The 14,336-nt window shown below is 32.1% G+C and overlaps 1 long non-coding RNA gene across 1 annotated transcript; it reads left to right on the forward strand.

The window, feature by feature from the left end:
* The first annotated feature begins 1,503 nt into the window (after positions 1-1,503).
* LOC145330904 (uncharacterized) lies at positions 1,504-5,537 on the forward strand. The gene is made up of 3 exons (XR_013883579.1): positions 1,504-1,798; positions 2,667-2,768; positions 4,846-5,537. It is a non-coding gene; the product is annotated as an uncharacterized LOC145330904 (long non-coding RNA).
* The last annotated feature ends 8,799 nt before the right edge of the window (positions 5,538-14,336 follow it).

Genomic DNA, 14,336 nt, shown 5'->3' on the forward strand with positions numbered 1-14,336 from the left:
ACAACAATTAAAACACTTAAAATGCAAAGTAACTGCATAGTAAAAACATTAATATTTCCTTGAAATATTTTTTGAAAAAATTTATATTTGATGATTCAATTTAAAAGTAAATATATAACCCCATACAGGGATAAATATCGATAAAAATTAAATAAAAGTACACAACGTTTTTAATCAAATGAGAGAATATACTTTAGGTATTAGTTTAATTTAGTGCAATGTCCCCTTCATTCCTGCGTTTTGTTGGATTATATTTACTATTTTTTGTTGTCTGTCCGTCCGTCAGTCTGTAACGCAATGGGTTAAATGGTATTTACTCTGCTATTATAGCTAGACCTATAAATTTTCTTGTCAATATCACCATCATTATGAAGCATATATAAATCTGAATGCTTTGAAGAAGTTTTTTTGATATTTTTTTTTCTGGCATCATAATGCAACATGTTTTTGTTTTTTTTCTCGCCGTCCTAAGGCTTTATTTGTTTATGATTTAAGGACAAGTAGTTTTAATTTTAACATTTCAAATATTTTCTCTGTTGCTATTAAAGTTAGATTGCTGATTTTTTTTGTGAAGGTATCATTTTTAGAGAAACATCGAAATCAATATAACTTAACTATTTTGTTTTTTGATTTTCTATCATTCTAAATATGTTTTATTCTTATGTATTTCTTCTATTTTGTTTCATTCTCTCATTTTTATGACCACTGAACATTTGATTGATTCACTTTGACCGTTTGTTATTCCAAGATTTTTTGGGGATTCGCTATTTTATAGAGTTGTCCTCATTGTTTAATTCTTGAGAGCAGAAAAGTTTTTATTTCTTATTTTTTCGGAAAAAATGAGAAGTAATGATAAAAAGGAAATTATTGGTGGGTAAATGTGAGTGGTTTTGTGTGGTGAGTGTGTGTGTGTATTAGTGTGTGCATGTGTGTGTGTGTGTGTGTGCAAGTAAATGGACTGAAACAATTTTTCCTTTATTTGCAGGGACAAGGGACATTCAATTTTTACCAATGACAATTATGTGTATAAGAGATTTCCTATTAAAAATTTTTTTAGGTTTTTTGCCTGAAGCTTAATATATTATATTAATACTGAACCGATTCAGTTCTCTATTTTTGGTCCTGGTATGGTTTTGGGCTATTTTATTTTCTATTTAAGTCTTTGTATGGTTTTATTATGTTTTTATGCAGATTCATTACACTTCCAATGTGAAGCCTTGAGATGCTAGGGGCGCAATCCTTAGTACCGACAAAATTATTAAGAAATAAAGAACATGAGAATTATTATCATTTTTGCCAAACATATTTTCTTTGGGGTATTTTTTGAATTTGAAGTATATATACCTCCAGGAAAATGGCTTTAAACCATGTCATATCCAACATTAAAGATAGCCCCTGTAAAACCGAACTTAATCTGTCAAGAAACAGTCTAAAGACATACATCATTAAACTTTGTATTTTAAATGTAAGTAGGGTAATAAATCCCTTCTCCCTGGTTTATTTGTGCAAATGAAGCAGGCAATAGCTAAAATATCTAGATAAAAGGTGAAGAGTGCTATACAAACAACTAACTATCTTGAATAGCTAAAATATCTAGATAAAAGGTGAAGAGTACTATACAATGCAACTAACTATCTTGAATAGCTAAAATATCTTAATAGAAGGTTAAGATAAAGTGTTTATAATAATTTTGATGTTCTGTAGAGTACTGCAAGAGTTGCTGAGTATAAACTCCTGCTCAGCCTACATAGCCTGTACTAAGAGACAAGAAGAGGGCATGGTCAAGTCATTTATACAGGTCAGAAACTTTTAAATCTCTACAATTTAAGTATCAAAGTAAAAGAATAGAGAGGACATGAGCTAATTTTAGCTAATAGCATCGTAAAAAAAAACATAAACACAACTGAGTTACCTACAAAAGCAATTTGCTAACAGATAAAAAGGGTCTTCGCTAATTGGAACAGGTTGTTGTCTGGATTATTTATCTATACTTTTACCTTTATTAGTCAGGTAACAACTTATTGTTTAAGATACTAGCGGCTGCGCCCTTAGCTTTTGGTTCTTTGTATTCGAAGGGGTAAATAGCCCATAATCAACCTAAGACTAGGCTTTAAACTAAAATTAACATAGTCTAAAACCATTCCGGGACATATGGGAATGTTTCCTGTAAAGAAAAAACTTAAACAGTCAGTAGTTGTTGAAATATTAAGCTTCAGACAAAAAACCGTACTTCTTTATATCCTTATAATAAAGTAACAGGATGTTTGTGTGTGGTTTATAACTATTTTCTTGGGGGGTGGGACACCCCCAACCCCCCAAAAAAATGAAAAATCCCCCCCCCCTAAAATTTTAACTAAAATTAAAAATGAGGTGGGGCACCTTCCCCCCCCCCCAAAAAAAAAAATTTAGCCCCCCAAAATTTTTTTTATCTTTTTCTTTTAAAATCTAAAATAAGAAATTGGGTTATCAAATTCGATTCTCCACTCCTCAAGTGCCCTCTAGAGGCGTAGCAGCTAGTATAAGGATACTGCATGAAGAATATCTAATAATATACAGGGTAACACATCACATCTATTTTAGTGTTAATAAATAGCTCTAAAAACAATGGTTTATTTGAGAGTAAAAGATTTGTGTTTTTTTTGTAATATTTTTTTTCTATTATGTAGGCAACCCAGTCGAAAGGACTGTCATGTGAAATAGTTTATGAAAGGACATACTCTCCAGCAGATGGAGTTATATCTAATTATGAATCTTTACATCCGGTTAAGGTAATGTATTTTAGTAGCTCATCTGAAGCTCTTACAGTGCCTATATAAATGACGTCATACTGGCCTACCATTGGTCAATTAAAATTAATACTGGCCTACCATTGTTAATTTAGTCTGTGTATTGGCCTATCACTGGTTATTTCTATTTTATGACATCATTTTTATAGGCACTATAAAAGCTTCATCTTAAGCTGCTCTAAAATTAGTTTCTGTCCGTACACCACTCCATCTTTATTGTTGATATTCGGATTAAAAAAGTAATATATAATAGGTATTTCCAGCTACGCACTTCTAATGCGTCTCTAGTTGCATTTTATCATAGATATAAAAGTTTAAATATAGAATGCCACTTTATTTTATCTGGAAAATAACGTATTTTTAAGTTAGGTTAAGTAAATAAAGGAAAAAGAGAAGCCCGTAGGTATGGGGCTTTGCAGGGTTAGACCAACCCGCAGGAGCAAGTGAATATAAACCTAACTGGGAAACCTAATCAGTCCAGCTAGATCTTTAATAATTAACACACAGACACATACATAAATCTGACTACTTTTAATATTTATTATATGATTAATTACATATTCATGAATATATTCATAAAAAGTAATTTGTAAAAATGTTGTTGAGATTCTGAAAATTTGCTAGAAATTTATACAACAGTAATTGTGCTCACAATTCAGGGGGGCAGGGAATCAACCATTGTAAAAAAAAATTTTAAACTTTTCCATACAAAATCCCAAAGGCAGGATTTAGCACATATTATTGGGGGGAAGATTAATTTATCATCCATTATGATATCCCTGTATACTTTGGTAGAGTGGAGTCAGCCAAATAACTCTGCAGTAAAAAAAAGAAAAATAGATCGGACATAAATTTTGTTTTTAATATTAAGAATAGACATAATATATATCTAGATGGTTTATCTTCTGACCCAATTTTTTGTCAAATTAAAAAAGGGATTTTTTGCAGACTTTTTTTATATACGAGATACGGGTTACATATTTTCGACATTATAATTTTTAGAAAGCTAACTTTAACTTGAGAAATTCGACATTTTATAATTAACTTATTATATGCTTCACATTATACGTACATAAAATCTTTAAAGATCTTTAGGCGCATCTCCACAAAAAAAACTCTCCAAAAACCCAAATCTATGTAGTATTTTGTAAACGATGCTGAGTTAAGGAAAACTAAAGCCAGGTATATTTGATTGTGTGTGTGTTTTTAGCCAGGGAACGGCAACCGCTAGTTTTGTTGGGCAATTGGCAGCTACTAATGGAATAAAGGACTGGCCAACTGCGGCATGCATTTTTAGGGATTGGTTGTATCTTTAGCTAACTAATGGGTAGATAGGGGGGGGGGGATGGGTTGGTGTGGTCGGTTTAAACTGCGGCTAACTTTTGGGCTGCGGTAAAAGCTGCGGCTGCCACGCCAGGTTTTTCGTTGATATATTTTATATCCTATACCCTCCAAAATATATACAACAAATGCCAATATAATTTACTTTATATTAATACTAACGGATCCGCCCATAGCTTCTAAGAGAATTAAACTTATATAGGGTAATGTAATCTATCGTATTAAAAACTAGCGGCTACGCCCCTAGCATCGAGGGTCTTTGAATTCGAAGGGATAGATACAGAGGATAAAAATAGCACAAAACCATCCCCCGACATAAACCTAATAAATTATATAGCCTTAAACTATCTCAAGACCTCTGTAAAGCTACTCTGAAATGGAGAACCCAATCGGTTCAGCAGTTCTCAAAATCTTAAGCTACAGACAAAAAACCTTATTACTTTATATTATAGGATAGCCGTAAACCACTTTCTGATCATAGTAAAACTTTGTTCAAGTTGTTTAATAAATCAAAACCGATTAATATCTGCTGTAGAATCGGTTCACAGTACTGAAAAATCATGCATAGCATCTTATTACAGACAATTTTACACTTTTGTAGCCCAGAGGGGCCGAAACTGGTTTGATTTTACAATTTTTCATTTTGATATCAGCGGAAAGCTTTATATTTTCTGTTCTTCGCTATCCAATATATATTGTCATTCTTGTTATCTTTCAGGTATTTAAGTTCTACCAAGAAGAAGCTGGTGGTGATAAATCAAAAGAAAATGGAAAGAAAAAGGGGACAATATATTTCTAATTAAATTCTTTTCCCATATAATTGTATCTTATATAGTATATATTTAGTCAGGGAGGGAGGGGTCATTGTAATGTAAATTATAATAGTACCCAAAGTTTTATAAAAAAAGATTTGGGTACTAGCAAACTGTTAAAACTTTTTGCTCATAATCTTAATCTACAAAAGGGGTGATTTTGAGACTCGACAATGTGGCTAAAAAATGATCCGTGTGACGTCAATAGATCCATCTCTTTTTAAGGGGCTTCCTTTTCCCACTTCTCCTCTCATCTCTCCTTTTTATGACGTAACACGACATATTTTTTCAGCACCTTATCGAGTCGCGGTGATTTTTGGTTATTATTAATTTGGATTTGCATTGTACATAAATTTATCATCATTCATTGTTTCATTACTTTAGATCCCATTTAAGCAGGAAAGCAAATTACTTTTATCAAATTGATCTTTTTGATAGTTAATTCAATAGTGTTATTAAATCTTTTGTTTATTTTTTTGTGTATTTTAAGAAAAATCTTTGCTGCTGTTATACTTTTGTTTGTTTCATTGTTAATATTATATAAAAGAGCTATTTGTTGTTAAGTTTAGTTTAAATTCCAAATAAATAAGACAAAATTGAATTATATTTGTAGATGTTTACCAACATAAGGTCCTCTAGTAGCGCAACAACAATAAGCTGACCATAGTTACATCAGTATTGTTTAAGGACGTTCAAGCTTTTAATTTTGGGGGAGGGTAAATCATTGGGATAATTTTTTCCGAGGTTATTTTGTGGAAATTTACTATAAAAATTTTTGGAGTGCCATTGACACATTTTTGGTTTAAAATTTTTATATTTTCCCTTGCTTAATTATATAAACTTGTCAAAATTTCCTTATTTTGATTTTCCTTATACATTACAGATGTAAACCCATTTTAAATTAGGTTTAATATTCAGCAATAAATACTTTTTCTTTTCTTTTTCTTCACCTGTTTTTAATTTACCGCTAAAATTAGCCAATCGATGTTATAAGCGAAACATCCCTATTATCAAGTCTTATAAATGTGAGTATGTCTTAAACATTATCCTGTATTTAAGCAGTTTTTCATCAAATCTACTTACAATTTCGTTTCGACTTATACACGGTGTTTCAGAAAAAACTGCGTTTTCCAGATTTGGGAAACAACCATTAGGAGTACAAAAAAAATAATTATATGTCCATATTCTCTATAAAAATATGCATCGAATTTGTTACAGGCGTTTTTTAATATCTCTTAAAACAACAGCGCATTTTAGAGCCCAAATAATTCGAAATGTGTGTGTGTTATTGTATTCTTAAAGAATTTTATGCTATAACGTTGAATTAAAATCCTTTTTTTACTTGAAAACAACATTATAACATAAACTTCAAAATAATCTAATAATTACATTTAAAACTTAATTTAAAATGCCTTTAAAAAAAAATCAATATTCTTTTGGCTTGGATTTTAATGCTTAGTAATAAAATTGTTCATATTCGTTCCTCGCCCCCCCCCCCTTAATCTCTTTTGATTGACAGATTATAAGAGATTATCTTATAAAACATGAGTAATTAGTGAAAACGCACTTTTTACGGATAATTTCAAACCATGATAACTTGCTTATTTGTAAAGATATTGAAATGAAATAAAAAGTGACTTGTTTTATTTGTCAATGGACACAGTATTAATAGAGATTTTTTTCTAAAAATGACTTTGTCATAGAGAAATAGAAAAAACTAAATTATGAAGAACCTAAAAAGGTCTTTGCATGGAGCCAAAAAAGAAAATATGTAAAAAAATCATATGGGGACATTTTGAATGAACTCTGAGACACACATATTGCATTTTCTGATATCCCAGCATTGAAAATGAGCACACACAATAGATTGAATACTAGTATCATAAATTTCACCGGAGTGAAGTAAATTTCAAAAAATTTTAAGTTTAAAACTCATAAATGTTTATATAGGCTTGAGCAAGGATTGTTCTCACCGGAATGATGGAAATATCTAAAACTTGTAAGTTTAAATCTAATAAAATACTCATATTTAGGCCAGAGCAGAGATTGTCTTCGCCGGAAAGAAGAAAATTTTAAAAAACTGTAAATCTTAAAACTCATAAAATTTCATATCTAGGCCAGAGCAGAGATTGTTCTCACCGGAATGAAGAAAATACCTAAAACCCGTACTTTGTAATGCGCATATACTTCAAAAATCTAGAATCGAGCAGAGATTGTTTTTACCGGAATGAAGGAATATCCAAACTCGCACCCTTAAAACTTTAATATACATTATAACTAGGCTAGAGCAGAGTCTCTTCTCACCGGAATGAAGAAAATATCTTAAACTCGCACGATAAAACTCATATACAGGGTGGGGCACATAAATCCGGACTTTTTTTAAACGGCCATAGCGTCAAAACTACTTGACCAATCAGGACGTTTGACCCCTCTATAAAAAGCTTAGGTAATGACCTTTTAGCACAAAAAATCTTTGGACGATGATGGGCGTGTATTTCGAGCTGGCCGCGCATATGTTCAACAAGGCAGATTCGAAATGCGCTGGTGGTTTAATCTTGATTCTCGACTAAGGCCCACTAAATCTGACCTCAGCCCATCTGTAGGTGAGGTAGGGTTATAAAACTTGCTGGAGATACTCTTAGATACATAAGAAAGACACTAGAAAAGACTAGAGCTCTCTATCTGAAATGGCTTGGCCGTAGTGCTCCAGCAAAGTGAAACGTGGCAGATTTTAAGATGTCAAAAACGTCAAAAATCGTGAAAAAATGTGAATATTTCTCGGTTCTCGATTTCAGGAACCCATATGGAACTTTAAAACTCATTTTAGACTATGGATTGCGCTGACAACCGTAGCTGAATTGTCATGTAATTTCCAAAAAGGTAAAGAACGTCGTTCTAGCTCAACTGTGGTCCAAATAAGAACCTCAGTGTCTAAGGGTAGCTTGAAAGTTTGGTTAATTTGGATCCTGCGGTTACTTACGTTCCTAAGGAAATGTGGCCTTCCAGCAGCCTGATCTTAATTCAATGGACTTTTGGGCCTAAAGCTACTTTAAAGCATGCACCAGTAGACATGCCTATACCACAAAGACCTCCCTCATTGCCACTATCAAGGAGAACTTCGCCAGCTTGGCCTTGTACATTTTGACCTGGGCCTGCAGGCGTTTGAGGAGGCGGGTAGAGGCGGTGAATGAGACTGGCGGCCATTTTTTTGAATAATCTAATAGTCATATACCTATTCTGCCTACCAGTTTTTAAAATTCAATAAAATCTTTAAAATTGACGATTTTATGTTCATTTGTTTAAAATTTTTAAAAAGTCCGGATTTATGTGCCCCACCCTGTATGTTTATATCTAGGCTGATTTCAGCAATCCACAGGCACACTTCCAACTACTTAAATCACTTATACACACAACACACAAGTTTATTTTTAGGAAAAGGAACACCTAAAATTTACACGTTTTAAATTTATATATCTTTATACCCAGGCCGGAGCAGAGATTATTCTCACCGGAATGAAGAAAATATCTTAAACTTGCACAATAAAACTTATATATGTTTATATCTAGGTTGATTTCGGCAACCAACAGACACACATCCAACTACTCTAATCGAGTATACACATAATAAACAATTTATTTTCAGGAAGGTTCATAAACTTTATTAAACTAGACAGCTAATAAACTTTTAAACTAGTTAATAATTTATGTGATGATTCATCTAGATAGAACGGCACTCCTCCTCGTGCTGATTGATCTGCTGAAGCACAGCAGACAGCTCGGCAGCCTGGGCAGCTGCTGACAACTCAATAGCAGGGCGACAGTGACGCAGATTCGCCTCTACCCACCCATGGTGGTAGAGGCTCCTGGTGAGAGCTCTCTTGAGCTCAATATCATCAGTACCCATGGCTCTATTAATCAAACTTTCTTTCAGCAAGTCCATACGACTTTCCAAGCTATACCACAATTCTTCATTGGCATTAAACGACATTCTTATTCTTATTTAGTGAACTGATAGTTTTAACTTCTACTTAACAACTGAAACAAGTTTCTCACAACTAGGTGTGGCAAACAGACAGACAACCACCACGGGCGAACACAGTCAAATCAACCAACTGATACTAACATAATACCACTTGTTGTATATATTATATCCGTCGTTTTGTATGAACACAAAACATATTTTTAAGTAATATTTTTATACTTATTTAAATACTTATATTTATGTTTTTAATGTTATTTTATTATGATATTGCTTAAAACGTAGTGATACCATTTTGTGTTTTTGAAATAATTATGTACATTTTTATTAAGTACATTCAAAAACCAGTTCCTAATGTAAACATTAGCGGGTATATAAGCTCGTACGTTTCAAAGATATAGCCAGTTGTTTCTACAGTCAGAATGCTTGGGGATAACTACCCAGCAGAACTCTTGACTATATAGGGCCTAAGGCGTGTTTCAGGGACACAACCTGACACAACCATCACAATAGGTTAATTCTGTATACTTGTGAAACTTAATTAAAGGCACCAACAAGTAAGGTTTTTATTTCTTTATTTTCATTCTTTTATTTAATATCTTTTTCATAATGCTAATATTATAATATGTTGTAGTTTTATGAACGTGCAATAATGTATCTGCTGTTACATATATTCGAGTGTCTCTTTTAATTCCCTAACTGTAAATAAACGTTGTAAAATAAGAAGATGTCTGGTGTTATGTTTTTTAGTTGTTAGCCACTTTATAAGTTCCACAACATTCATAAAATTGTTGTGGTTCTTATAAAGTTCCACAACATTCATAAAATTGTTGAATAGCAACTGCCAGAGCAACGTTTAGTTTTATTAAACAGTTAGGGAAATGTAAAATATTTTCACAGTTGATAACCTGAAAGTGGTTTTTATGAAATTTAAATTTTAGAGGGGAATTATAAGCAACCCTTTAAATAAATACATTGGGGGAAATATAAAGCATCCCTAAATAGTTTTTTTATTGATTTAAGGCATTAACATAATTTTAAAATGCCTAATTCAAGTGCTAACAAACATTTTGTTCCTCCCTTAATACATGGAGACAACCAAAGTATTTTGTCAAATCCAAGTGATTTTCATGATTACTATGATTTAAAAACAGCTGTACTTAAGTTAAATGCAAAAATCCAGCTTATTGATAAGTATCTTGATAAATGTGATAAAAACTTTATTATGCAGCTTACTGAATCTGATTATGAAAAAAGATTTAAATTTATGCAACATCAAGTAAACTATTTAAGTGATATTCTAGATTTTGCTTTTTTAAATGGGGATGAAAATCTTCAAGAATTATCAGCTGAATATTTAGATAAGGTCCAAACTTTAGTTGAAAAAATGAAGGAAATCAGATCTTCATTGTCTTTTGAAGCAAATTCTAAGAACTTTATTTGTGATGACACTAATGCAGTAACTAATGCAAATGTAGCATTAGCCAAATCTTATATAAATCATATCGCTCTTATAACAAGAGAAGTTATTGACAATTCATGTTCAGAAGCTAGGCTAAAGTCTCTTCTTGTGACCGATATACCTTATTTAGAGAAAAAGGTTGAAATTATGAATAAACTTTCTAATGATCTTTCAAGTGATGAGTCACGTTATGGAAATATAATTTGTAAGTTATCTCATGCTATAGTAAAAGCTGATAATTGGATTCTTGAGTCTATGATCATAATTAAATTTATGAAAATTGATTTGGTAGATGATAGCCAAACATTTACTGAACCCATCAAAATCAAACCTTTTGATGGTTGGAAATCAGACTCAAATATTTTTGATTTTCTTAGTGAGTTTGAAAGAGTGTATTGTACAGCTAAACAATCCACTAAATTAGCTGCATTATTTAAAAACTGTTTATCTTCAAATATTGCAAGTGAAGTGTCTCATTATTATGCCAATAATGATTACAATGGCATAGTATCTTATCTTTTGTCAAAATTTGGCAATGCTCGTAGAATAGTTAATGCTAAAAAAGCTCAGCTTACTGAACTCAAGTATAGCCTAAAAGATGTAGAGGTTCAAACTTTATATTTGAGATCTTACTATCAATGCTTAATTGGTCTTGAAACTTTAGTTAAAGCACATAGTGATAAAGTAAATGATCTAGGCATTGAAATATATAACCAAAGTTTTCTTCAGCATTTGACAATGATTTTACCTGATTATCATAAAAGAAGGGTTCTGAAAGAATTATCTAAGGCAGAGCGCGATAATCATGGTCAGATTTGCGATAAAGATGAGTTTGAAATTGTTAAACATTACATCTTTGTTGAACTTAGTGATCTAGAATATGCTATTGCTAAGTGTCCATCTTTGACAGATGGGAAAAAAGGTCATAGTGAAATTAACTATGTTCAGTCTGAAACAGCTTATGCTTCAAGTCAAAGGCAAAAGAACTTTGTTGATAAAAACACTAATTGTAACATTAGGATTAAATGTTTTATGCATGAAGTTTTGGCTGATCCTTATTCTCATTCAATTGGTAAATGTAAAGTTTTCTGTCAGGCAATGCCACAAGAAAGATTTGATAATGTTATGAAATATTCTCTCTGTATTACCTGTCTTAGTGATAGATGTAATGGGACAGAAAATGTTTGTAATAATATGTCTAATGTACCTTCGAATCTTATTTGCTCTATTTGCAAAGAATCTTGTCCAACCAAACCTAAGAATGTTTTAGTTTGTTCTGACCACAAAAAGGATGTAATGGGCATTTTATCTAAGTTAGATTATATTATTGGTTATAAACCTGGTAGCTATGTTCAGCTCCATCAGGTTAACAAATCTAAGATTGATTTTAATGTTAATCACATAGACTTTCACAATATTCAAGATGTGATAAGACCTACTTTTTCAAATGCTAGAAAGTCAAAACCTAAGAAGAAATTTAAATCTGTGAACCAACAATCAACAAATGTAATTGATTCTAATGTCCCTAGGAAATACAATTCTAATTACTATTTTAGGAATTATATGTATCCTTTTTTGATTTTTTGTTGCTTTGCACAAGTCGTTTCTTCTAGCACAAATAATAGTGCACCAAAGTTCTTTGATATGCCAAAAGTGAATCAGAATACTCCACAATTGATTCCTAGAAACATTCAGTTTTCTAGTTATGATTTTATTTATCATAATAACTTAGACACATATTTTTACAGTGATTATTTAAGTATACTTCCTTATAGGGATAAAACTCCCTTTTGTTATAATCTTAAGCCAAATGTTGCTTTATTTTTCTTGTCAGGGGATACCACCCTAAGTTTCAGTGTTCTTAGGGGATACTACCCTAAGTTTCAACATTCTCAGGGGAAACTACCCTGTTCACCAGATTGCCAGGGGAAACTACCCTGGTTGCAAGATTGTCAGGGGACACTGCCCTGCCTTCCAGCTCTACATATTCTACAGGTTGATTATATTACAACACAAAATGAGTCCACTACCTTGGGCCCCGCAGTGTTGTATATATTATATCCGTCGTTTTGTATGAACACAAAACATATTTTTAAGTAATATTTTTATACTTATTTAAATACTTATATTTATGTTTTTAATGTTATTTTATTATGATATTGCTTAAAACGTAGTGATACCATTTTGTGTTTTTGAAATAATTATGTACATTTTTATTAAGTACATTCAAAAACCAGTTCCTAATGTAAACATTAGCGGGTATATAAGCTCGTACGTTTCAAAGATATAGCCAGTTGTTTCTACAGTCAGAATGCTTGGGGATAACTACCCAGCAGAACTCTTGACTATATAGGGCCTAAGGCGTGTTTCAGGGACACAACCTGACACAACCATCACAATAGGTTAATTCTGTATACTTGTGAAACTTAATTAAAGGCACCAACAAGTAAGGTTTTTATTTCTTTATTTTCATTCTTTTATTTAATATCTTTTTCATAATGCTAATATTATAATATGTTGTAGTTTTATGAACGTGCAATAATGTATCTGCTGTTACATATATTCGAGTGTCTCTTTTAATTCCCTAACTGTAAATAAACGTTGTAAAATAAGAAGATGTCTGGTGTTATGTTTTTTAGTTGTTAGCCACTTTATAAGTTCCACAACACCACTTTCAGATACAGGAAAAAAGGGATAAATAAACATCTTTATATCTTTACCACTTTAAGCAGAGACTATACTCACCGGAAAGAAGAAATAATATCTAAATCAATCTCTTGACACCTAATTTAAAGTAATATGTGTAAATACTGTTGTTATAACATGACTATTTAGGATATTTCGTTGGGCGCATGAACGTATTTCCCCGCAGTCTTTTACAAGCGAGGAACGGATCAAGGTTGTTGCTGAAGGACCCAAGCCTAAGGCAGCACCTCGCCCCCAAGAGGTATTTTCCAGGTATCATAAATTTTATGTATATATATGATATGTATATGATGTATACAATGTCTATATTGATGTTCTGATATTCTTATTGTTAATTCAAATTTGGTTAACAAAAAGGCAGCCATTTTGAATCATGGAAGCAGCCATTTTAAAAATGGAGGCAACATTTTGTCAGCTGATTTGAATTGATGGGTATAAAAGCTGAGATATTTATTGTAATAAATTAGTTCTGTATTTGCTTTGAAACTGTTAACAGTCAAAATAAATATATAACTCCAAAGAAATCTTTGTTATTTAACAAATATTATCTTTGTAATATAACAAGGAAGTAGCAGTCCATCAAGAAGACCTTCCTGCCTGAAGAACCCTCACCAATATGACCTTCCATCCCAGAAGTCCACCCAGCCTACATCTTCCAAGTACCTACCTAGTGATAATAAGGTTCCCTAGTTCATGGGATATCTTAAGGAGGTACTTATTGTGGTAAAGAGTGACTTTACCACACTAGTTACTCTATAATTTACCTAAACCGTCCGACTAGTTTTGTCCTATTTTTATCCTCCTCTACCGTTTATCATTATAATCGTACTCGTGTATAAACCTTCTATATTACAAAAAATGTTAGATGTCATATTGCTGTTCTACATAATAAATTTTGTTGGATGTGTTAAAACACAGTTGCTAGTTTAATGAATAAATTCCATAAGTGTACAACAGGAACAACAGAATAAGTCAATACAAATTTTTTTCTTGGGGGTGGGAGGGGGGTCATTGTAAAAATACTAGTGCAAAAAAAACATAATTAATTTCTTTCTTTTAGTTGTAACTTGTATGATTTTAAGCCTAATATACGCTAAATAACATCCACTAGACAACCAACCCTTTGATTCAATGACCATATCCTTAACTGTGTATGGTACTAACTTGCGCCTGTTTATAGGCAAAGGCCTTACCCTAACACTCGCTATTAGTGACAGTTGCCAAACATAGGTACCATTTTTAACGTCTTT

Source organism: Acartia tonsa, chromosome 10, assembly GCF_053477335.1.
Source record: "Acartia tonsa isolate MP-2025a chromosome 10, ASM5347733v1, whole genome shotgun sequence".
In the NCBI taxonomy this organism is placed as follows: Eukaryota; Metazoa; Arthropoda; class Copepoda; order Calanoida; family Acartiidae; genus Acartia; species Acartia tonsa.